General features: G+C 45.6%; 1 protein-coding gene and 1 pseudogene across 1 annotated transcript in view; one reads left to right on the forward strand and one right to left on the reverse strand.

Moving 5' to 3' along the window:
* The window catches only part of RAB31 (RAB31, member RAS oncogene family), a 150,780-nt gene that overhangs the window by 10,374 nt on the left and 117,367 nt on the right, over positions 1-23,039 (forward strand). The window lies entirely within an intron of this gene.
* LOC111553608 lies at positions 16,962-17,742 on the reverse strand (annotated as a pseudogene).

The raw sequence follows: 23,039 nt of genomic DNA on the forward strand, positions 1-23,039 counted from the left end.
CGAGGAGCTGGGACTATAGGTGCCCACCACCACACCTGGATACTTTTTTTGGTATTTTTTGTAGAGACGGGACTTGCCACATTGCCCAGGCTGGTGTTGAACTCCTGGGCTCATGTGATCCACCTGCCTCAGCCTCCAAAAGTGCTGGGATTAGAAAGTGTTTTTTAAAGTTTATCTAATGGCATCAATACTATATAGTTAATTTATACTTAATTTTAGCAGATAAAATATTTTCTGAACTTTTTTTTTTTTTTTGAGACAGAGTTTTGCTTTTGTTGCTGAGGCTGGAGTGCAGTGGTGTGATCTCAGCTCACTGCAACCTGCAACCTCTGCCTCCTGGGTTCGAGCAGTTCTCCTGCCTCGGCCTTCCAAATAGTTGGGATTACAGGCACGTGCCACCATGCCTGGCTAATTTTGTATTTTTAGTAGAGATGGGATTTCACCACGTTGGTCAGGCTGGTCTTGAACTCTTGACCTCAGATGACCCACCTGCCTTGGCCTCCCTAAGTGCTGGGATTACAGGCATGAGCCACTGCAACCAGCCTTATTTTCTGAACTTTCATAATAAACTTCTAAAGAGCTAACTTTTTTCATTATCACGTAGTTTAGTCTTTTTGGGCTGTTATAGTAAAGCACCATAGACTGGGGGCTGATAAACAACAGAAACGTATTTCCCGCAGTTCTGGAGGCTGGAAGTCCACCACCGGGCTGCCTACACGGGCAGGTTCTGGTGAGGGCTCCCTAAGGGGCTGCAGACTGAGTCTTCCTGTTGGGTAAGGGAGCTCCCTGGGGCCTCTTCCATAAGGGCACTAATCCCACTCATGAGAGCTCTAGCCTCTTGACCTAGTCACCTTCCAAAGGCTCTACCTCCTAATTTTATCGCTTTGGAGGTCAGGATTTCAACATACGAATTTTGGGGGTCACAGATATTCAGACCGTAACATAAAGTGATGCATGCTATTTACAATTTGAAGGCCAGGCCTGGTGATGCATGCCTGTAATCCCAGGACTTTGGGAATCCAAGGATGGTGGATCACTTGAGGTCAGGAGTTTGAGACCAGCCTGGCCAACATGGTGAAACCCCGTCTCTGCTAAAAATACAAAAATTAGCTGAGCGTGGCAGCGTGAGCCTATAATCCTAGCTACTAGAGAGGCTGGGACATGAGAATCGCTTGAACCCAGGAGGTGGAGGTTGCAGGGAGCCGAGATTGTGCCACTGTACTCCAGCCTAGGCGACAGAGCAAGACTCTGTATCAAAAAAATAATCTCTCTCTCTCTCTCTCTATATATATATAAAATAAAATTTGATCTAATTGTGAGGGAGGGGAAATGATCAAGTAGTGAAATGATACATGCTGATTGTAGTTTTAGGCTGCAGAGGTGAGGAATACAGGATGATGGTTTTAATCCCATTTCTTAATAATGACACATCATTGTACTAGCTGGCAGTATCCCATTTGTTCTCCTCTTTGTTTGTTTGTAATCCCACAGCCAAAGAGAAGTCATCCTGCTTGCCCCCCTTTTCTGTAACACTCACCGCCTCATTTAACTTCTTTTTTTTTTTGTCCTTTGTTTCACGTTCGGAGGATGGCTTTATATTTTAGGACCAGCATCAACCTCACCATCCTGCCCTGTATTTCTTCTGTTATGTCGTTGCTTTTTTCTGCCCCTGCAGGATCATTTTCTTCCATAATTTTAATTTGTTTTCTTATTCTCTCTACTTCACACGATGAGTCATCAGCCCGACCTCTTGGAAAGAGGCATGCAGGGCTTCGCTTTTGCAGGAAAGTGTTTCTAACCCTGCTTTTCACTTGCTCCCACCCTTTCAGTGGGACTGTGCCAGACTCCTTCCCGCTGTGCCACAGCAGCACTCAGCAAGCTGCAGGGTTGCCATCAAGCCTGGCCAGGCTCACCCTTTTTTTTTTTTAGATGGAGTCTTGCTCTGTCACCCGGGCTGGAGTGCAATGGCACAGTCTCAGCTCACTGCAACTTCTGTCTCCTGGGTTCAAGCAATTCTCCTGCCTTAGCCTCCCAAGTAGTTGGAATTACAGGCATGCACCACCATGTCTGGCTAATTTTTGTATTTTTAGTAGAGATGGGGTGTCGCCATGTTGGCCAGGCTGGTCTCGAACTCCTGACTTCAAGTGATCTGCCCGCCTTGACCTCCCAAAGTGCTGGGATTACAGGCGTGAGCCATTACACCGGCCTGAAATCTTTAGTTATCAGAGTTGTATTACATGGGTGCTATGTGGTGGTCTCTGTCCTTGAGGTTCACAGTCTAGCAATGTCCTTGGCCTGCTAGGGCGTAGGTGGGAAAAGTTAGGTAACAACACCAGACGTCCCAGTGGGATACTGCCAGATGCTTAGTGGCCAGATGTTCAGAAGGTGAGGGCTGGTGGAGTTTGGGGTGACCGGGGAGAGCGTGTCCTGTCTGCTAATGAACCAGAAGGGTGATGTCAGGTGAGGTACAGAAGGGGCGTGTCTGGGAGCGAGTGGGAGTGGCTTCACTTACATGAGACACACACACGGGGAGAATGTTCCCCAGAGACTCGGTGTCAGAGCGGTTACCTGTATGGTGTGGGGGGTAGATTTGGGCTTATAAGTAATTTATTCTTTCTTTCTTTCTTTATTTGTTTTTTTGAGACAGAGTCTCACTCTGTCGCCCAGGCTGGAGTGCAGTGGCCGGATCTCAGCTCACTGCAGGCTCCGCCTCCTGGGTTCCCGCCATTCTCCTGCCTCAGCCTCCCGAGTAGCTGGGACTACAGGCGCCGCCACCACGCTCGGCTAATTTTTCGTATTTTTAGTAGAGACGGGGTTTCACTGTGGTCTCGATCTCCTGACCTTGTGATCCGCCCGCCTCGGCCTCCCAAAGTGCTGGGATTACAGGCGTGAGCCACCGCACCCGGCCTCTTTATTTATTTATTTATTTTTTCACTTCTCTGTATTGATTTATTTAGTGAGCGTGTATTGCTTTGTGTAATTACGTTAAAACCTACAAAATCTGTTGCAGGGGACAAGGAGATGCTCGACAGAGCAAGATCCATTTGGTTCTTACTGGAAATAAGCGGTACACTGGTAATGAAATTGGAAAGTCAGTCTGGGTCAGACTATAGAGGGGCCTTGCAGTTCGAGTTTATAGCTTCGGTGAAATGACAGGTCTGGCATCAACAGGATGCAGATTTGGCTTATCAGGTAGTGCTGTGCTTTCACTTGTGCAGGCCGTTCTCTGGGGTCCGTGGTCCATCATGGGAGGGCAGCCACCTCCTTTTGGGGAATGGTGACCTCTTCAGGGTGGTAGTTATGGTAGTTAGGGTTTTTCATCATTCTCTAATTTCCTCTTCTCAAAATGGGGTCTAGGGAAGTTATGAGCCTGTCGATCTGTTCTTAGGGTTCTGCAGGTTTTCTGTGTGTGGCATATCTGTTTTCTGTGTGCTGTTATTTGAAAAATAAATAAAACTACATCCGGGATCTTCCAGGTCATCGTCCTCTCACAGAACTCTGTGTGACAACGTTAACGTCGTTAAAACTGGCTTAGGAGAAAGTAACCGACGTAGGGTTAGTGTAGAAATAATTGGGGTCGACCGGCCACAGTGGCTCATACCTGTAGTAATCCCAGCACTTTGAGAGGCCAAGGCAGGCAGACCACTTGAGGTCACGAGTTCCAGACCAGCCTGGCCAACATGGTGAAATCCTGTCTCTACCAAAAAATATAAAAAATTAACTGGATGTGGTGGTGCGTTCCTGTAATCCCAGCTACTTAGGAAGCCGAGGCAGGAGAGTTGTTTTAATACGGGAGATGAAGGTTGCAGTGAACTGAGATTGCGCCACTGCACTCCAATCTGACTGGAAGAGCGAGACTCCATCTCAAAAAAAAGAAAAGAAAAGAAATAACTGGGGCCATGTGAAGACCATGTAATTATGCAGCACATGCAGCAGGTGTTTACTGAGTGCCTGCTGTATACCAGGCAGTTTCTAGGGGTTGCGGGAATAGCAGGTAACAACATGGACTGTCGCTGACCTCATGGAGCTGGTATTCTAGTAGGGGTGACAGGTGGTGCACAAATACCGAGTGTGGCAGGTGGTGAGGGGTGCTGTGGAGAAAAGGAAATAGAGGAAGGGCCCTGGGTGTGCTGGTTGGGAGGAGTGTGGTTTCAGGTAGGGGCTGGAGATCTCTGAAAGGAGGCATCTGAGTGAAGATCAAAGAGACAGTACTCAGGGCAGCCATGTGGGCCACCAGGCAGAGGGGTCTGTGAGGCTGGAGCGGGGTGGACACGCCCGGTGAGTCTGAGGAACAGCAGGCGAGCAGTGTGACTGCGGTAGGGAAGAGAAGAGAGGTAGAGGAGGGTGTGGAAGGGGCATAGGTCAGGGAGGTTTGGGGCCGGGTCAGGTGGGGTCTTGCAGGCCAGTGTAGGAACTTTGGCATTTCCTTGGAATCAAGTGGGAGAGCTTGCGGAGGTTTTGGTACAGAGCAAGGATGTGATCTGATTTAGCTTTCATGAGGGTCGCCCTGGCAGCTGTGTGAGGGCTGACCACAGGAGGATGCAGAAGGAACATGGGAGACAGCGGTGACTTCCAGAATGTAGCAGCAAGGTGGTGCACGTGATCCCATGTGAGCTGTGTTTTGAAGGTGGAGCTGACAAACGTTGCTGATGGACTGTGTATGGAGCACAAGGAAATTAAACCATGACATGGTGCATGGTGCGTACCTCGGAATCCAGCCACAGTGGAGCAACACTGTCCATCACATGAAACTAACGTCAAGTGGAATGTCATTGGCTTTATAGTTTAATTTGTGTTTAATCAATGCATCTGTGTCTCTTTTGTAGTTTCAGAAGAACACAGTTGATGTGTACCCTTATTCTTTGTGTATATTTACACAGTGGAATAGTTAATGACTACCTTGGGGTCCATGAGATTGTTTTTCCCCTTATGAAAGTATGAAGTCTTAAAGGGGCCTGAGAAACCCTGCTCTAACCACTGCGATTAGCCAGGGACTGATGGAACCCATTTGTTCCCTTACGAAGTGTCACAGTATTGGCAGAACTCTGGACAAGGACAAGGAAGGCTGCGTTCCTGTGGCACCACCAGGTGGAAGGTGGAGGTATGTCCTCAGGTATGGCCAATGTCTGCTGAGATGCCATTCCTCAGCTCTACAGTTTTACTACTTTTTCTGGTATGACACAACTAACAGACAACCTTGAAAATCCTGGCTACTCTCATGACTAGATACAGGTACTACTGAAATCTCAGAAGTCTGTGTTGCAAAATAAAGCAAAGAATGCATTAGGCTTTGCTCATAAAAGCGTTTTTTTTTTTTTTTTTTTTTTTGAGACCAAGTCTCGTTCTGCCACCCAGGCTGGAGTGCAGTGGTGTGATCTTGGCTCACTGCAACCTCCGCCTCCCGGGTTCAAGCAATTCTCTTGTCTCAGCCTCCTGAGTAGCTGGGATTATAGGCGTGCGGCACCAGGCCCAGCTAATTTTTGTGTTTTTAGTACAGATGGGGTTTCACCATGTTGGCCAGGCTGTTCTCAAACTCCTGACCTCAGGTGATCTCCCTGCCTCGGCCTCCCAAAGTGCTGGGATTACAGGCGTGAGCCACCGTGCCTGGCCCGTAAAAGCATTTTTATGAGCATGTGAGTAATGAACTCAGTCATTTCAAGATCTTCCCAAACAATTCATTTGTTAGGGAATTGTTAGTAAATATGGCAAATAAAAAATTTTAAAAATACCTCTATTTAAAAAGATGAGTTATATATATTATTTTTCATAGATTAATCTTAGCAAGACAATTTTCTTAGTCCATTTTGTGTTTTGTAACAGAACACCCGTGACTGGGTAATATATAAAGAAATTGGCTCATGATTCTGGTGGCTGGAAAGTCCGGGATTGGGCAGCTGCATCTGGTGAGCCCCTCATGGCAGAAAGTGGAAGCGAAGTAGGTGTGTGCAAAGAGATCACATGGTAAGAGAGGATACAAGAGAGCAAAACCAAAGAAACCAGACTCTTTTTACCAACTGGTTGTTTCTGGAACTAATCCATTCCTGCTAGAGTCAGAAGTCATTCACCCCAGTGAAAGGGCATTAGTGTATTCATAAAGTTGCATTCCTATGACCCACACACTTCCTACTAGGCCCACCTCCCAGCACTATTACGCTGGTGATCAAATTTCAAACCGAGTTTTGGTGGGGACAAACAGACTGCATCTAAAGCATAGCAAGAACCTAGTGTGTAATATTGTATAATCAAAATATAAGGATTTTAAAAACATTACTATTGAAATGATACTTTGCATAATGTACTGATTTGCATATGTTGCTACTGTTAATGAGGATTTCATGGTTGGACACTTCACTTGCGTTGCTTCTAACTTGCTAATTATAATTGTTGTGTCACAAATAACCAGATGTGCACATTCTTATTTGTGCTTATGAACAAAGTAGTTACACTCTACTTACGCCGTCTTTATATGCCCTGGGCTTCTTCCTTATTAAAAATATCCGTGGGTGAAAGAAAAACAGTAATTATAGACTCACAAGCACTGTAATAATTTGTAATTGCTTCTGTTGTGAATCTTGGCAACATCAGGAATGGTTGAGAAGGATTGGTACATAGCTCTGGAACGTACTCCTTTCTTTTAAGGAAGCACTTCAGAATGCCTTTAATTAAGAAGGATGTCATTATGCAGATGAGCTTGTAATTGTTCTAGTGTAGGAAAAAGGTAATAGTCCCATAATCCTCAGCACGTAGACTTGTACTGAGTATAACTCATGTGCCACGGACTGTGCTCAGTGTTTGTTACCTATTGCCGCATAGCAAACTACCCCAACCTCAGTGGCTCCAAATAACAACTTGTTAATATTTCTCACAGTTCTCTGGGTTGACTGGGCTCAGATGAGGAGTTGTTAGTTACCTGAAGGCTTTGTCACTTACCTGTCTGGTGACCGGGCCGGGCAGGCTGGGTCAGTTGGGTGCTAATCAAGCATCTCTCTCCAAGTGGCCCCTCTACCTGGGTAGCTTGGGCTTCCTCATAGCATGGAGTCTCAGGGTGGCCAGTCTTGTCCTATAGTGGCTGGCTGAGTTCACAGCAAGTGTTCCAGAGCCTTGGGGAAGTGGATGCTAAAAGACTTCTGACCTAGCCTCACAGATCCCAGAATGCCATTTCTACCGTATTGTATTGATCAGGCGTTTTACTAAGGCCAGCCCAGAAGCAGAGAGAGGAGAATTAGACTCGACTTCTTGATGGGAGGAATAGCAAGAATCTGTGGTCATCCTTAATTTACCCTACTGAATAAGTGCTTTACGTACATTGTGACATTAATAGGCTTGTAAGAGTGAGTTCTATTCTTCATCTTGCTAATGAGGAGACTGTAGCTCAGGGATTTAAGTAACACGCTCAAGGACTGACTGCTAATAAATGATGCTTCGAGCATTAGAACTAGCTTTGTATGATTCTAAATCCCAATGCACATAACGACTTAATTGTGTCACAAACCAGTTATTATTGTTATCATTATATGTCACAGATTATTTGTTCACAACCGGCGTGTGGTAGGGAGAGCACCACTGGTCTGATAGAATGGACTTTTAAAAAATAAGGAATCTTGTATTAAAAACATAATTTAATAATTTTATTGAATAATTTGAATCAAGTTTGAAGCATTTCCATGGAAGGAAAACATACAAATTCCCACAATGTTAGGGTCCCGGTCAGGTTCTTTGGAGATACAGATAATGTTTGTCATTTCTGGGAATGTATGAGATGTGCAGAGGCAAAGTCCAGTATCAGAGATGGTCTCACCTTGATGGCAGTAAAAGCCTTGAATGCATTTATAATAACACCAACGGCAGCAGCGACGACAACCTATTTGTTTGGCACTTTACAGTTTACAGTGAACTGTCCTCATGTTATTTCATTTAGTCCTCAAGTAACTCAATGTGGTTGACTTTTTATCTTCGATCTGCAGGTGTGAAGGGCAGAGGCTTAGCCATGTGGAATGGTTTTGCTCAATGTCATAAAGGTCATACGGGAAGTGGGCCCTCACCCAGGCAGTGTGACTGCTCCAGAGTTCCCAGCTCCAGAGTGCAGGAGGCAACCGTTTCCGGTTCTTTCCTTCCTTTACTTTCTCACGGGGCACTTTTTAAGCACTATAAGTTGGTTTCAGGAAATGTCAGTTTGTGAAATGTGATCAATCCAGAAGGCCAACCTGCTGGACTGCAGGGGCCTGTTAGATATTAGAGGTTCCCAGGTCTGCTATTACAGCTGTTGGATCACTGTGCAAGCGCTGCTGCCAGGGTGGCACAGTGCAGGGCAGATGAGCCCTGGCGGCAGGTGGGTTTGGGCACGTATTCGCTGTGGCAAATCATGTAATCTCCGGGGCTCAGTTTTCTCATTGCAAAACCCTGACAGTTTGCGTAGATGACGCCTCTAACAGGGAGCCTCGCCTGGCGTGTCATATTCACAATATTACCTTACCAGCCTCTTCTCCCAGACCATTTTACATCCTCATCACTTTAAGGCTTAAGGGAGTTTAAGCAGATTCTTTCCGCAAGAGGAGCTCTGGCTGAGCTGTTTTCTTTATATACTTTGCTACAGGGTCTGCCAAGTAAAAGGTGCTGAGTAATAGCTTTCAATTCACTAAATGAATACTGTCGAATATCATTCTTTTCATTCATTAGACTAAATTTATAACATACTCTAATTTTTATATTGAAGTATAACATACAAAGTTTACTCATCTTAAGTTTAATGCACGATGGACTTTCACAAATGGAACAGACCTACGTAAACACCTGGGCCAAGAAAGAATATTACCAACTGCCCAGAAGCCCACCCTGTTTCCCCTTCCAAGCATTACCTTTAAAAAAAAGTAACTAGGTGTCTTGACTTCGAACACCATAACATTTCGTTTTGCTTGTTTTCACATTGTAGCATATGCTTACTGTAGGATCTTTGTTTTTATTTTTAAGTACTTATATTAACATGACGTTCTTAGGACAGAAGTTTCCCCACCAAAGGGCTGGGGCAGAATGTGCTGCCTTTGGGCCACAAGTGTGCAGAGACGTGGATGTTGGCCTGGGGAGATGGGCTGGGTAGGCTGTGGCCCTTTGGCTTCTTCCAGCTGTAGCCACGTGTGCCCATACAGCCTGGTGCTATATAGATGATAGCACTTTCTGTGTTTGCTGGGATGTGAATAAGGTTGGAAAGCAGTGTCTTCAGAGGCCTTGTAAAATCAATTAATTAAAATGAGAAGCATATTACTTTTATTTTATTTTATTTTGTTTAGAGACAGGGTCTCTCTGTGGTGTCTAGGCAAGAGTGCAGTGGTGTGATCATAGCTCACTGCAGCCTCGAACTCCCGGACTCACATGGTCCTCCCACCTCGGTGTCCTGAGTAGCTGGGACCACAGATCCTCCAACATGCTTGGCTAATCTTTACATTTTTTGTAGAGACGGTGTGTTCTCACTATGTTGTCCAGGCTGGTCTCAAACTCCTGGCTTCAAGGGATCCTTTTGCCTTGGCCTCCCAAAGTGCTGGGATTATAGGCATGAACCACTGTGTCCAGCCTGAGAAGCATGTTAATTGTGTATAATTAAGCCATTTTAGAGTGTTCAAGGGTGTTTGAAAACAGTTCTCTCAAATATTAAAAATATGTCTCGTTTCCATTTTTTATAAACAAAACCTTTCTGTGAAGAAAATCTTTGCTAAGATCAGTTTTTCCTCTTACCCTAGCTTTACTGAAGTATAGTTGACAAGTAAAAATTGAATGTCCACTTTTAAGGTGTGCAATATGATGCTTTGATTGTATACATTGTAAAATGATAACCACAGTTAAGCTAATTAACACATTCATTATCTCACATAGTTATCTTTTTTTGTGGTAGGAATACTTTGAGATCTACTCTCTTAGCAAATAGATCAGTCTTTTTTAAAGTCGTTTTTAATAACTAGACTTAATGTATACTTGTAAAGAATAAAAAGGGTATACATAGGTATAAAATGAAAAGTAAAAAAGACCACCTTTCTCTACTAATGTCTTCTATTTCCTGTGTATTTTTTGAGCTATGGTCTATGCATATGCAAACATTAATGTGAACCTTTTTTTTTGAGGCGGAGTCTTGCTCTGTCGCCCGGACTGGAGTGCAATGGCCGGATCTCAGCTCACTGCAAGCTCTGCCTCCCAGGTCTAAGCCATTCTCCTGCCTCAGCCTCCCGAGTAGCTGAGACTACAGGCGCCGCCACCTCGCCCGGCTAGTTTTTGTATTTTTAGTAGAGACGGGGTTTCACCGTGTTAGCCAGGATGGTCCCGATCTTCTGACCTCGTGATCCGCCCGTCTCGGCCTACCAAAGTGCTGGGATTACAGGCTTGAGCCACCGTGCCCGGCCTAATGTAAACCTTGAGTATCATTCTTTGGCACCATGTATAGAGCAGTCTCATTTATTTTAAAAGTCACATAGTGTTCTGTCACAACAGTATATCATGATTTACTTAACTAGTGCCCAAATGATAAATGTTGAGGTAGTTTTCATTTTTTGGCTTTACAAATAATTCTGCAATAAAAATCTTTGTACTTGAATCTTAATGTACATGAATGAAATGTATTTGTGAGATTTTCTAGAAATAGAACATTGGGTCAGAGAACAGGAGATTGATATCTAAAAAGATACTGCAAAATTAACCTCAAATATTGCACCAATTTACACTTCCTTTAAATGTTTGATGACATGATTTTCTACACCCTTACAACACAGAATATAACCTAATTTTTTGTTTGTTTGTTTGTTTTGAGACAGGGGCTCATTCCATCACCCAGGCTGGAGTGCAGTGGTGCAATCTCAGCTCGCTATAACCTCTACCTCGCAGGTTCTAGTGATTCTCATGCCCCAGCCTACCGAGTAGCTGGGATTACAGGCGTTTGCCACCACACCTGACTAATTTTTGTATTTTTAGTAGAGATGGGGTTTCACGTTGTTGGCCAGGCTGGTCTCGAACTCCTGGCCTTACGTGATCCACCCGCCTTGGCCTCCCTAAGTGCTGGGATTACAGGCGTGAGCCGCCCCGCCTGGCCATGAATACAATCAAATTTTTTATTTTTGCTAATATTATAGATTAAAAATGGTAATCTGTTCTAATTTGCATTTCTTTATCATGACAACGGATATTTAAAAAATTTGTTTATTGACCGACTATATTTTTCTGTTACCTGCCTCTTCACATCGTTTACCCATTTTCAATTGGGTTGTTTTTGTTACTGATTTGTGGAGAAATCTTTGTATACTGAGAAGCTAAACTCTTTGTTATTTGTATTGCATATGTTTCTCCTCAGTTTGTTGTTTTGTGTTTCACTTTGTTTACTGTCTTTTAGAAAAACATACTGATATTTAGAAATCTTCATTTAGTTAACTATATCAGTCTTTTGTGATTTTGATGTGTTATGTCTTGCTTAGAAAAATCCTCCACTCTAATATTATAAAAGTATTTAGCGGCTGGGCATGATGGCTCACGTCTGTAATCCCAGCACTTTGGGAGGCTGAGGTGGGCGGATCACAAGGTCGGGAGATGGAGACTATCCTGGCTCACACGATGAAACCCCGTCTCTACTAAAAATACAAAAAATTAGCTGAGCGTGGTGGCGGACGCCTGTGGTCCCAGCTACTCGGGAGGCTGAGGCAGGAGAATGGTGTGAACCAGGGAAGTGGAGCTTGCAGTGAGCCAAGATCGCGCTACTGCACTCCAGCCTGGGCAACAGAGAGAGACTCCATCTCAAAAAAAAAAAAAGTATATAGCTATATTTTGTCCTAGTACTTTCATATTTTCTTTTTTACATTTTAAATTATTTGAGCACTTGGATTTTAGTCTCCCCTCCCCCCTACTGTAAATGCCTAGCTGGTTGTTTTAATACCATGTATTTATTAATTCATGATGATTATGTACTGGTCTGACATGTTATCTTTGTCATAAATGAAATTTCCACGTGTATGTGGGTCTGTTTTTGGACTCTATGTTCTATTAAAAATTTAATTAATTTCTGAATTTAAGAAAAATCAGAGCCAGTTGCGCCTGAATTATGAATTTACCCTGGTTGTTTTTTAACTCTTCTCTTGGTGTACTTCTCACACACTGCATTCTGTTGCATAAAAGGAATAACATGGTGTTGAATGACAGATCTCAAGATGGACATTTGTTTGAGTGGTAAATATGTGGTAGATTCTGGGTGATTTTTCATATGCTTCATATAAAAAATGATCGTACGTAAAATATCTCTTTTGGAAGAACATAATCTGAGCCATTCAGATACACCAAAATCCAGCTCCTCTCTACAGTATCGCTGTGGGTGTAGCTAAAATACGAGATTTTAAGTTTAAAAACAACTTCTGCATGTTATTTGGAAATATTTTTTTACTAATTTCTCACCCAGCCCGAAACTTAATGGGCAAATTTAAAATATGCATTTAGTGTCTTAGTATTTTACAAAGTTTGAGGCAGAGTCTCACTCTGTCACCCTGCCTGGAGTGCAGTGGTGTGCTCTCAGCTCACTGCAGCCTCTGCCTTCTGGGTTCAAGTGATTCTCCTGCCTCAGTCTCCTGAGTAGCTGGGATTACAGGCGTGTGCCACCACTCTGGCTGATTTTTGTATTTTTAGTAGAGATGGGGTTTTGCCATGTTGGCCAGGCTGGTGTCAAACTCCTGGCCTCAAGTGATCTGCCTGCCTCAGCACCCAAAGTGCTGGGATTACAGGCATGAGCCACCATGCCTGGCCTGAATTTGCTTTTTCATCTATGATAATAAGCTCCTCCCCGAAACAGATGGGAATTGAACTCAGACAAGTTTTAATTTGCACCCATTTGCAAAGGTAGGTTTGCATTTTTCATTCACTTTCCGTTTTATATATTTATGTGTGCAGAGGACAAAATGCAGAAGACACAAAGGATGAACAATGCCGTGCCTCCATCTCCCTCAGCTGTGCCTCCGTCTCCCTCAGCCGTGCCTCCATCTCCCTCAGCCGTGCCTCCATCTCCCTCAGCCGTGCCTCCATCTCCCTCAGCCGTGCCTGCATCTCCCTCAGCTGTGCCATTCCTCTCCCCATGAGCACCGGCCACTTGTAATGCCCTCAGAGCTCTTGGGTTCATCCGGCATGGTCTCTGCCCTGCCTGTGCAGGTACCAGACCATCTGCGTCCAGGGGGACGTGGAGCCACACGCATGCGGGCAACAAGGAGAGGGCCTGTTACTGGCTGAGGCTGGGCCTTGGGGCAGGGGTTTCATCAGAGCCCTAGGTCTGCTCTCTCTCCAGAGAAACTTCCCCAGTGGCAGAGGCCCAAGTCCTGCACCCACTGCAGCAGGGCAGGGCTGCAGCTAGGTGAGCAGAGGGCAGAATCCTCCCACAGAATACGTTAGACCCAGTGGTGACATTAGTTCACGCTTGGTGCTCTGTTCACAATCTCTGGTCCTCACAACGGCCCTGTTAGCGGGTTAGGTGCGGGCATGCAGTGAGAAGGTGGGTGCTGGCACTTGTCCGCAGGCTGGTCTGACACCAGAGCCCGTGCTTTCCACCACAGCCGTGTCTCTCACCTCTCCCTAGCAAGGACTTTCTTTTCCCTTCTCCCCTTCACTGTCATGATAAAGTGACAACATCTCAGGCGAATTTAAAAATTCCCTGAAGGAATCAGCTGGTTGGCGCTGAACTTTGCAGGGTGCCTTCAACACCGTGGGCTGGAGTCTGAATGAACGCATTGCTTTCCTCATGCAACAGTATTGTTTGAGCCACTGTAAACCCACGAGAGTTTTGCTGGGTGCTGAGTTCCTGCGAGTTTTCGTCGTCTGTGCTAATGCTCCTCTTGCTGAGCATAATAACCTGGAGCATGACCTGTATTGAATTCACTGGGTGGCTGCTGCAGGACTGAAACTTGAGGGTGGGTTAAGGGCAGCAGTGGTGATGAGCTGAGCTTTCACCGGGTGGCACCTGGCTCTGGATTCTGATGTGTTTGGATCAGCGGTAGAAAACAAGCAAATGGAATGGTGGCTTAGACAGTTTCCACTGCACACAGCACTTGGGCGTTGTCCATGCTGTAAATCTTTATTTTTTCCACTTTGTTGTGAGTGGGATCACTTCCTTTGGAGCTAATCCAGAAATTGCTAAGTCAGTGGGAACTGTGAGTCTACAAGTTAGGAATAAATTGAGTTTAACATGCAATATATTGGAAATGATCCTAGATCCTGGATCCTTCCTCTTCCCAAACAGTGAGCTGTGAGGGCGTCACTCCTCCCACCAGGTTAGAACCATCTGACGTGTGCAGATGTGGCATATATGGTGTATGCTCTGAGGGACAAACCCTTGCCTATCCTCCATGGATGCACATTAGGAAGGCTTTGATAGGACACTAATGTCTTGACTCTATCACAATCATTGAATCATTATTAGTATCCACAGGCATTCAGTATCCACAGGCATTCTGGAAGCCCAGGTTCTCCTTCATTCTGCTTAATAGCTCGGCCTAGAATTCTCATTCCTATTCTCTGCCTGGAGACCCAGCCCAAACTCCAAGCTTCATTCCATTTTCCTGGGCCCTGGTTCCCTCCAGGATTCGGTCCACAGGTGGGTGTGGACAAGACTGCTAGGACCACGGCCTTGGTTCCCTGCTCTGTTGATGAGGTTCTTGGGCTCAGACACCATCTGCAGCCCTTCTGCAGCCAGCCTCTCCGTTGTCTGCAAACCCTTGCCCATCCTTCCCTCATAGACTCCCTCAGAGACCTTGTACCATTGTTTTCTAGTGATCCTTGAAATTTGAGGCAGTAGCTATTAGAAAGAGGAGACTAGAAAAAAATAGGAGGCGTAGTTACTGGGAAGGGAGGGCCTGAAAAATAGGTGAATTTTGCTGGCATGGGTCAAATTCCTCCTAACTGAAAGGAGGGGAGTATCTATTAATACAAAGGCAAAGAGGGGAGAAAATGTGTTCTGTTATATGGCAGAGGCATGCCCCCCATAGTCGGGAACCTGTGCCCAGTTACGTGAGATGAAAGCTGGGCAGCAGGGTGGTGAGGGGGAGGGAGGAAGGAAGGAAGGAAGGAAGGAAGGCAGGCAGGCAGGCTAAACTAAGGTCATGCACTCAGGTCCTCAGGTACATAAGAGCTAGTATCTGTCGCACTCTAAATACTGACACTGGACGAACTCCTTCCCTGCACTGTCACAGCCTTGTGAGGTGTTGCCCTTCCTGTCCCTATTGTGCAATTGAGATGGAAGCCTGGAGAAGTGAAATACTTGCTCAGGGCCCGGCAGCCAGTAAATGGCAGGACCTGTGCTTACCTCCTGGCCCATGGACTCCAGCGATTGTGCTGTGAAGCCGTCACGCCCGCTGCCTTTCTGAACAGGGACAGGATGCATTACATAGCTAACTAGGAGCACATGGGCTAAAACTCAAGAGTTTAAGTTGTGAGTGAGCTAAGGGTGAGCCGAGAGGATGATTGTGACCAAGGCCGGCCCGCTCTCCGGTTTAGTTTACTGGAGTGTGAGTGTCCTGAACAAGGAAGGGGGAAGTCCTTATCCCTGAGGCACTGTTGTACCTGGAGGGTGGTTCCAGGGCTGAGGGCTCTGGTGTGGTGCTGGATGTCATGCGACTGCTTTGGCGACATTTGAAAAATGGCTGAGGAGCTTCGAGTATGGGACTTTTGAATTCTTTGTCATAAGAGGTGTTTCAACAGAGCTGAGTGGCCACTTCACGGGGGCATGGACACGAAGGCATTTTCTAAAGCCCAGCATAGCATTTTACACGGGAACATTTTGATCAGTGGTGGAGGGAGACGGCAGGCGTGGTCCTGGGCTGAGTGATGTCTGCCAAGCACCTGCTGGGAGCCACCCAATAGGAAGCATCCCTGGCAGGCTTTTTTTTTTTTTTTTTTTTTAAGATTCAGGAGATACATGTGCAGGTTTATTACATGGACATATTGTATAATGATGAGGTTTGGGCTTCTAATGTTACTGTTGCCCAAGTAGCGAACGTAGTACCTCATAGTACCTGATACGTAGTTTCTCAACCCTTGCTCTCCTCCCTCCCTCCCCCATTTTGGAATCGCCAGTGTTTATTGTTCCCATCTTTGTGTCCGAATGTACCCAAGGTTTTGCTCCTACTTATAAGTAAGAGCATGTGGTATTTAGTTTTCTGTTCCTGCATTAATTCACTTAAAATAACGGCCTCCGGCTCCATCCATGTTGCAAAGGACATTATCTTTTTTATGGCTGCATAGTATTCCATGGTGTAAATGCATCACATTTTCTTTATCCAGTCCACTGTTGATGGGCACCTGAGTTGACTGCATGTCTTTGTAATTTCAAGCAGTCTTTTAATGTTTAGCTAGAAAAGTCATTGCTTTGTCTTTCCCGTGTAAAGCTCTTAGAAGATCTAGGCTAGTGAACATTGAAATGAAATGTTGAAGGTGCTTTGAAGCATTCTTTCTTTTGGGGTAGGCTTCAACCTCATACGTTTGTTCAAATTTGTTGGAAAGAATAGTTCAAAATAGTCTGGCCTTTTATGTAAGTTTAAGTCTAAGTGTTTGAAATCGGAGAGCCAGATGAGGAGTTGGACCTAAGGTCTGTTTCTAACGCTGGCTCCACGGGGCTCAGACCTTCACAAGGTGAGTGCGGCTGGGGACAGGTGGGAAATGTGGCAAGCGGCTTGAAGACGTGCACGTGGCAGCCTGGGGAGGCTGTCTGCAGGCGTGGAGGGGTGAATTGTCAGTGAAGGTGAGGAACAGCAGTAAGGAGAGGCAGGCAGGGTGCAGAAAAGACCCCAGACAGGATGGACAAAGCAGGGCCCGAGGAGCCACCCCTGTGGGGAAGCAGCGGGGCGGGGAAGGACTCGAGCCTCTGGCACCTCAGCACTGTGTGCCAGATGAGAGACAAGTTGTGTGTGGCTTTATTCTCTCCATATCCGTTTCTTTTTGTTTTGTTTTTAAAAAGTATTTAGCATTTAATGAACCTCCTTCCATGTGGCTTCAAGCCACCAGGACACAGGCCCCCCAGCATTCTTAATCTTCTCCTCAGCTCATCAGAATTGGGCCTTCACGAAGACAGCCTGCTTTGGGAGCTTTGCCTTTCACAGAACTTCGTCGTAGCCTAGTTGTACCATAGCAGTGATGGGAGGAGCCTCTTGGAGGTGGTGGTGGGTTTTTTTTTTTTTTTTTTTTGAGATGGAGTCTCTCTCTGTTGTCCAGGCTGGCGTGCAGTGGCGCAATCTAGGCTCACTGCAACCTCTGCCTTCCAGGTTCAAGTGATTCTCCTGTCTCAGCCTCTCAAGCAGCTGGGATTATAGGCGCCCGCCACCACGCCTGCCTAATTCTTTTGTTTTTAGTAGAGACGGGGTTTCACCATGTTGGCCAGACTGTCTCGAACTCCTGACCTCAAGTGATCCGCCTGCCTTGGCCTCCCAAAGTGTAGGGATTATAGGTGTGAGCCCCCGCACCCAGCCCTCCGTCTTGTTTTTAGCATTCACCTGTGTCTGCTCACTGGCCAGAGTCCACAGCTTGTCAAAGTTGACAATTGGGCTGAAACTCTGTTTCCTTTTTAAGTGGTAATGCCTCACACCTACTTTCCCACATAACCTGGGTGACATTTGTCAAAGTTGATCCTGTGGTGATGCACACCACCAGCATTACCACAGCCTCCACGCTGCTTCCGCACTTGGTGATGTGGCTGTGGCTGTGGCTCACGTGGCCCTGAAGTTTCCAGCTTTTCCTCAGTCTGGATGGCATGCCAGACGAAAGAGGAAGGTTTCTACAAAGTCTCTTAAGGTATTGAGCGCCTATTTCTTCTTTTAAAAATGGGTAAGCTGAGCACCATTGTGCATGCCCCATAATCCCAGCTGCTTGGGAGGCTGAGGTGGGAGGATCGCTTGAACCCAGGAGTTCAAGATCAGCTTGGGCAGAGGGCAATTTTTCTTTCATTATCATTTTGATGTAGAATATCAGTAACATCTTCTCTGCCAATATGAAAACATGTTTTTCTTTAAGCAGAGTCTTGCTGTCAGCCAGGTTGGAGTGCCACGGTGAGGTCATAGCTTACTGCAGTCTTGAACTCCTGAGCACAAGGGATCCTCCTGCCTCATCCTCCTGAGTAGGTGGGACAACAGACATGCACCACCACGCCTAGCTAATTTTTAAAAATTTTTGCAGAGATGGCATCTCACTAGGTTGCCCCGGCTGGTCTGGAACTCCTGGGCTCACACAACCCTTCTGCCACAGCCTCCTGAGTAGCTGGGATCACAGGTACACACCACCATGCCTGGCTAATTTTTTGTTAGAAAAAATTTTTAGAAGGTCTTTCTAGGTTGCCCAGACTGGTCTTGAACTGCTTGCCTCAAGTGATCCTCTCCCCTCAGCTTCCCAAAGTGATGGGATTACAGATGTGAGCCACCACGCCTAGCCTGAAAACATTTCCTTTTGATTCTAGCATTTAGATCCTAAACCTAAAACGGTTGCCCTAGAATTGCACTGCCCACTTTTGCTGCTAATCTCGTTCCCTGTCCAGACCTTTGAGGACCGGAGTTGGCTGGACCTGCCTCTCAGATGATGCTCAGGGTGCTGGATGCTGGAGCGCAGGGACTTTCTCTGGTGACTGTGGGGAAGGCCCTGCCTTCCCACCTCCCTTTTTTTCATTTGTTGATTGGCAGTGCTGAGATTTCCCAGTGTATGTGAATTTGGTTTTGTTCATTTGTAAACCCCTTGATGACTCTGTACATCAAAATAATGGCATTCCTCTTGGGAGTATTTTGTGATTATTTCCTCGTTGTGTAATATCACATCAAATATCCAAAGTCAATTCAGCAAGTGTTTATTAATAATAAGATTTGCCGAAAGCAATAGAAGTCTTGAGTGAGTTATGCCTACAGTTTCTAAAAAGCCTTCAGATTGTGGTGGTAAAAAGAACTTGCTTTGTAAATTATGTGTAATTTGTATTAGAAGATGCTAATTTATTTTAAAAGCACAGTACTCTTCTGTGGTAAATTTCCAAGTTTGCCCCTGTCATTTGAAAAGCTTTTGGTGTGAGTGTTCTCGGATGTAATTGGGTGGTAGGGGCAAGGACTCGTTATTTTTGTTTTCAAATATGTATTATCTCTTTCAAATAGCTATTAAAATTTATTACATATTTACACTTATAAATGTTTTATGTACCAATTTAAAAAATGGATCAATGGATTTCTGTGTCTAGCAGAGGATCGGTTAATGAGTTTTGAACAGTGTGCCAAGGTGACTCAGCTTTATGACTTTCCATGGATGACAGATTCTGCCCCTGCGACAAGGTCAAGCCCATAAAAATTCCAATCAGATACCATAAAAAGCACAGTTTCATATGCCAGTTTAATTCTATAGCAGTCTCTTCTGTCAGCATAGCTGGCGATTCCATCTGTTTCAATTTAAGATTCACCCCAACTATGCCTCTGTAGCAGGTGACACTCACACATACGTGTACACACACACACACACACCCACACGCAGTTTCCTCATGTAACATACATGATATAATATGTAATATAAATATATTGTTATATAGAATATAAATTTACGTTGTAGTAGAGGCTGAGTCGGTGGTATAATAGGGCATCTGCAGTTCAATATTTAGAGTATAAAGCTGTTTTTCCTTTGTGAAACTATTTGTTTTCCATACACTGCTTGGTGTTGGGTGGGGAAATAATGTAGTTACTTATCTGCTACACTAATGAGCAGATGACTGTGCTCCTCTCCTGCGGCTCTTCTGCAGAAATGAGTCGCCACAGTGAATTGCTTGTGTTTATTATTCTGGTCATGGGTTAGCACCAGGTGTCACAGTGAATCAATCTTGGATTGGTAATAGGTTGTCACGAAGGCAGAAAATTGCAGGCTAGAGAAAATTGTCCTATGCCCATTATATAATCTCAAGTAATGATGGTTGGTTATGCATGGAGGGGCTGAAATAGTCCATGGCATAAGGAAACCAAGCAGGGGTCTCTAAATAGGTCAGAGGGTTCTAATAGATACCCCACCCCCTTCTGCTTCTTTTAAAAGCTCTTGTTACTGAATGGTCATAAAGAGAGTTTTGTCTGCCTCCCACGCTAACCAACAAGACAGGCTTACCAACAACGTGGTTCTGGCAGGCAGCCAGCCGGCCGGCATTTAAATGATGCTTGCTGCTGTGGCAACCCCACGGGCCTTTAATGGGTGAGCGTGGACGCAGCAGCTGAAGGCCAACTGCAACGTGGAAGGCAATAGTGCCAGCACAGTCCTGGTTCCAATGACTTAATGACGCCTGGGCCACTGCAAGACCAGCGTGGCAGACAGACCCCCTGGCGAGGAGCTACATGTGGGGTGAGTGGTGGGATACTGTGAAATGTGTATTTGGTCTTCATCCCTGTTTCCTAAAACCCTTAGAATCTCTGGAGTGAAGAGCAGTTTTTGCCTGCTCGTGATTGACTGATAGCGGGCAGCCCCCAGGTTGGCAGCTTTAGGATGGGGCTGGACACGGGAAAGACCAAGGCAAGATGGGAGGGTTGGGACTTTTAGTCCCACCACCAACCTCCGGGGAAGGGACTTCCAGGGAAGGGAAGGGGCTGAAGGTTGAGTTGATCCCTAGTGGCCACTGGTTTAATCAGGCATGCCTGCATCATGAAGTTTCCATAAAAACCCGAAAAGGTGAGTTCGGAGAGCTTCTGGATAGCTGAACATGTGGAGGCTCCTGGTGGGTGGTGCAGGGGCGCCCTGGGGAGGGCATGGAAGTTCACGCCGCTTCCCACATGCCTTGCCCTGCAAGTCTCTTCATCTGCATCCTGTGTAACATCCTTTATAATAAACTGGTGAACGTCAGTAAGTGTTTCCCAGGGTTCTGTGAGCCACTCTAGCAAATTAATCATATCTGAGTAAGGGGTCATGGGAACCCTGATTTGCAGCCAATCAGTCAGAAGCACAGGACACCTTCCTCCATGTGCTGGGCCTCTGGAGTGGGAGAAGGCCTCCTTGTAGGACTCAGCCTCCCACTGTGGGATCTGACATTATCTCCAGGCAGGTAGCTTCACAATTGAGTTGAACGAGAGAAGACTCAGCTGGTGTCCGCTGAAGAATCAATGGCTTGCTTGATGTGTGGGGGAAATCCTCCTGTACATTTGGTCACAGAAACATTTTGTGTTGTGAGAGTAGAGTGGGAGAAAAAACATTTTGTTTTTCTACTCAGGTGGCATGTTCCAAATAAAAACATTGGAAAGAATATGAGTTTAAAGAAACGGATTGTAATGCATGATATAGTGGCATACTATATAAATAAATCTCGTAAATTTGGATTTCACTGCCTTAGAATTTGTAAGAATTCAGCCGGGTACGGTGGCTCACGCTCATAATCCCAGCACTTTGGGAGGCTCAGGCGGGCAGATCACAAGGTCAGGAGATCGAGACCATCCTGGCTAACATAGTGAAACTCCGTCTCTACTAAAAATTAAAAAAAAAAAAAAAATTAGCTGGGTGTGGTGGTGGGCACCTGTAGTCCCGGCAACTCAGGAGGCTGAGGCAGGAGAATGGTGTGAACCTGGGAGGCGGAGCTTGCAGTGAGCCAAGATCACGCCACTGCACTCCAACCTGGGCGATAAAGTGAGACTCCGTCTCAAAAAAAAAAAAAAAAAAAAAGAATTAGTACGAATTCAGACTCAGGGTCCAGAATGAATTTACCGCTTGGGAAGATGTAATGTGCTAAAAGAAAAAAAAAGTAAATCAAACAAACTATCCAGATGACCTCAGCCTATGGAGAGTAAAGCACAGGTTTTTAAGTTTCTTAGATACACCGCGTTGATGAGGATACAGGCTAAGCTGCTGAAACAGGAGATCGCAGAGTACAGTGACTTCAGCTTTTTCAGTTCTCTTCGTGTCTGGTTCAGGGCTCGTTTGGTGGCTTGTGGGGTCATCACATTGTATGCTCTGCTGTCCTGTGTGCCAGCACCTGGTCACATGGCCACCCCTGACTGCAAGGAAGATGGGAAAATGTCATTGTAAGCTGGGTAACCAAGAGCCCAGCTAAAACTCAGGGTTCTTTTTCTAATCGTTGCAAGGGAGAGTGAGTATCACAGAGCCCCAGCAATTTCTCTCCTAAGCATCTTTTATTTTCCAATGAGGACACTGCCAGGCCAGTTGTGTCTTCCTTGACTAGAGCTTTGATCTGCAAACTTGCAGCTGATTCTTACCTTAGACCCTGGGGTGACGAGAGGAGCTCCATGATTCTAGTTAGACCAGCCTAACGGATGAATCGTGACTCCTCACTTACTGTTTGTGTGCCTTTCAGTTGCGCTGTTGAGCCTCTCTGACGTGCCGATTCACTGGTAATGATAACTATCTCACAAAGCCATTGTAACAAGTGTTGTGAGAACATCCAGGATGATGCCAGTCATGTGATAAGTTTTCAGTAAAAGTTCATTTGTTCCTTCTTCTCTAGGATGAATCATAGAAACCATCTACTTACCTAATGCGTCCAGTGAAACAAGCTAGTTTGCTCAGAACCTGATTTAATTTGCATTATTGCATCAAGATGACACCTCTTTACAGTAAAGTTATTTATGCTTCTCCAAATGCAAAATTTAAAATTATTTTGACTGGGCATGGTGGCTCATGCCTGTAATCTCTGCACTTTGGGAGGCTGAGGATGGTGGATCACTTGAGGTCAGGAGTTCGAAACCAGCCTGGCAACATGGTGAAACCCTGTCTCTACTAAAAATGCAAAAATTAGCTGGGTGTGGTGGCGCACACCTGTAATCCCAGCTACTCAGGAGGCTGAGGCAAGAGAATTGCTTGAACCCGGGAGGTGGAGGTTGCAGCGAGCCAAGATTGCACCACTGCACTCCAGCCTGGGTGACAGAGTGAGACTCCATCTCAAAAAAGAAAAAAAAATGCTTTTGGTGGGTTAATGTTACCCAGAAGCAGGTCATACTATGCTCGGACGACTTCTGTCCACATCATACCAATGCTAGAATAAAGGGGGCAAACAGAAAAACAGGTTTTCTTGGGAAATGACATATGGAAGTTGCTGCACAGGGGTCTCT

This window comes from Piliocolobus tephrosceles, chromosome 18, assembly GCF_002776525.5.
Source record: "Piliocolobus tephrosceles isolate RC106 chromosome 18, ASM277652v3, whole genome shotgun sequence".
In the NCBI taxonomy this organism is placed as follows: Eukaryota; Metazoa; Chordata; class Mammalia; order Primates; family Cercopithecidae; genus Piliocolobus; species Piliocolobus tephrosceles.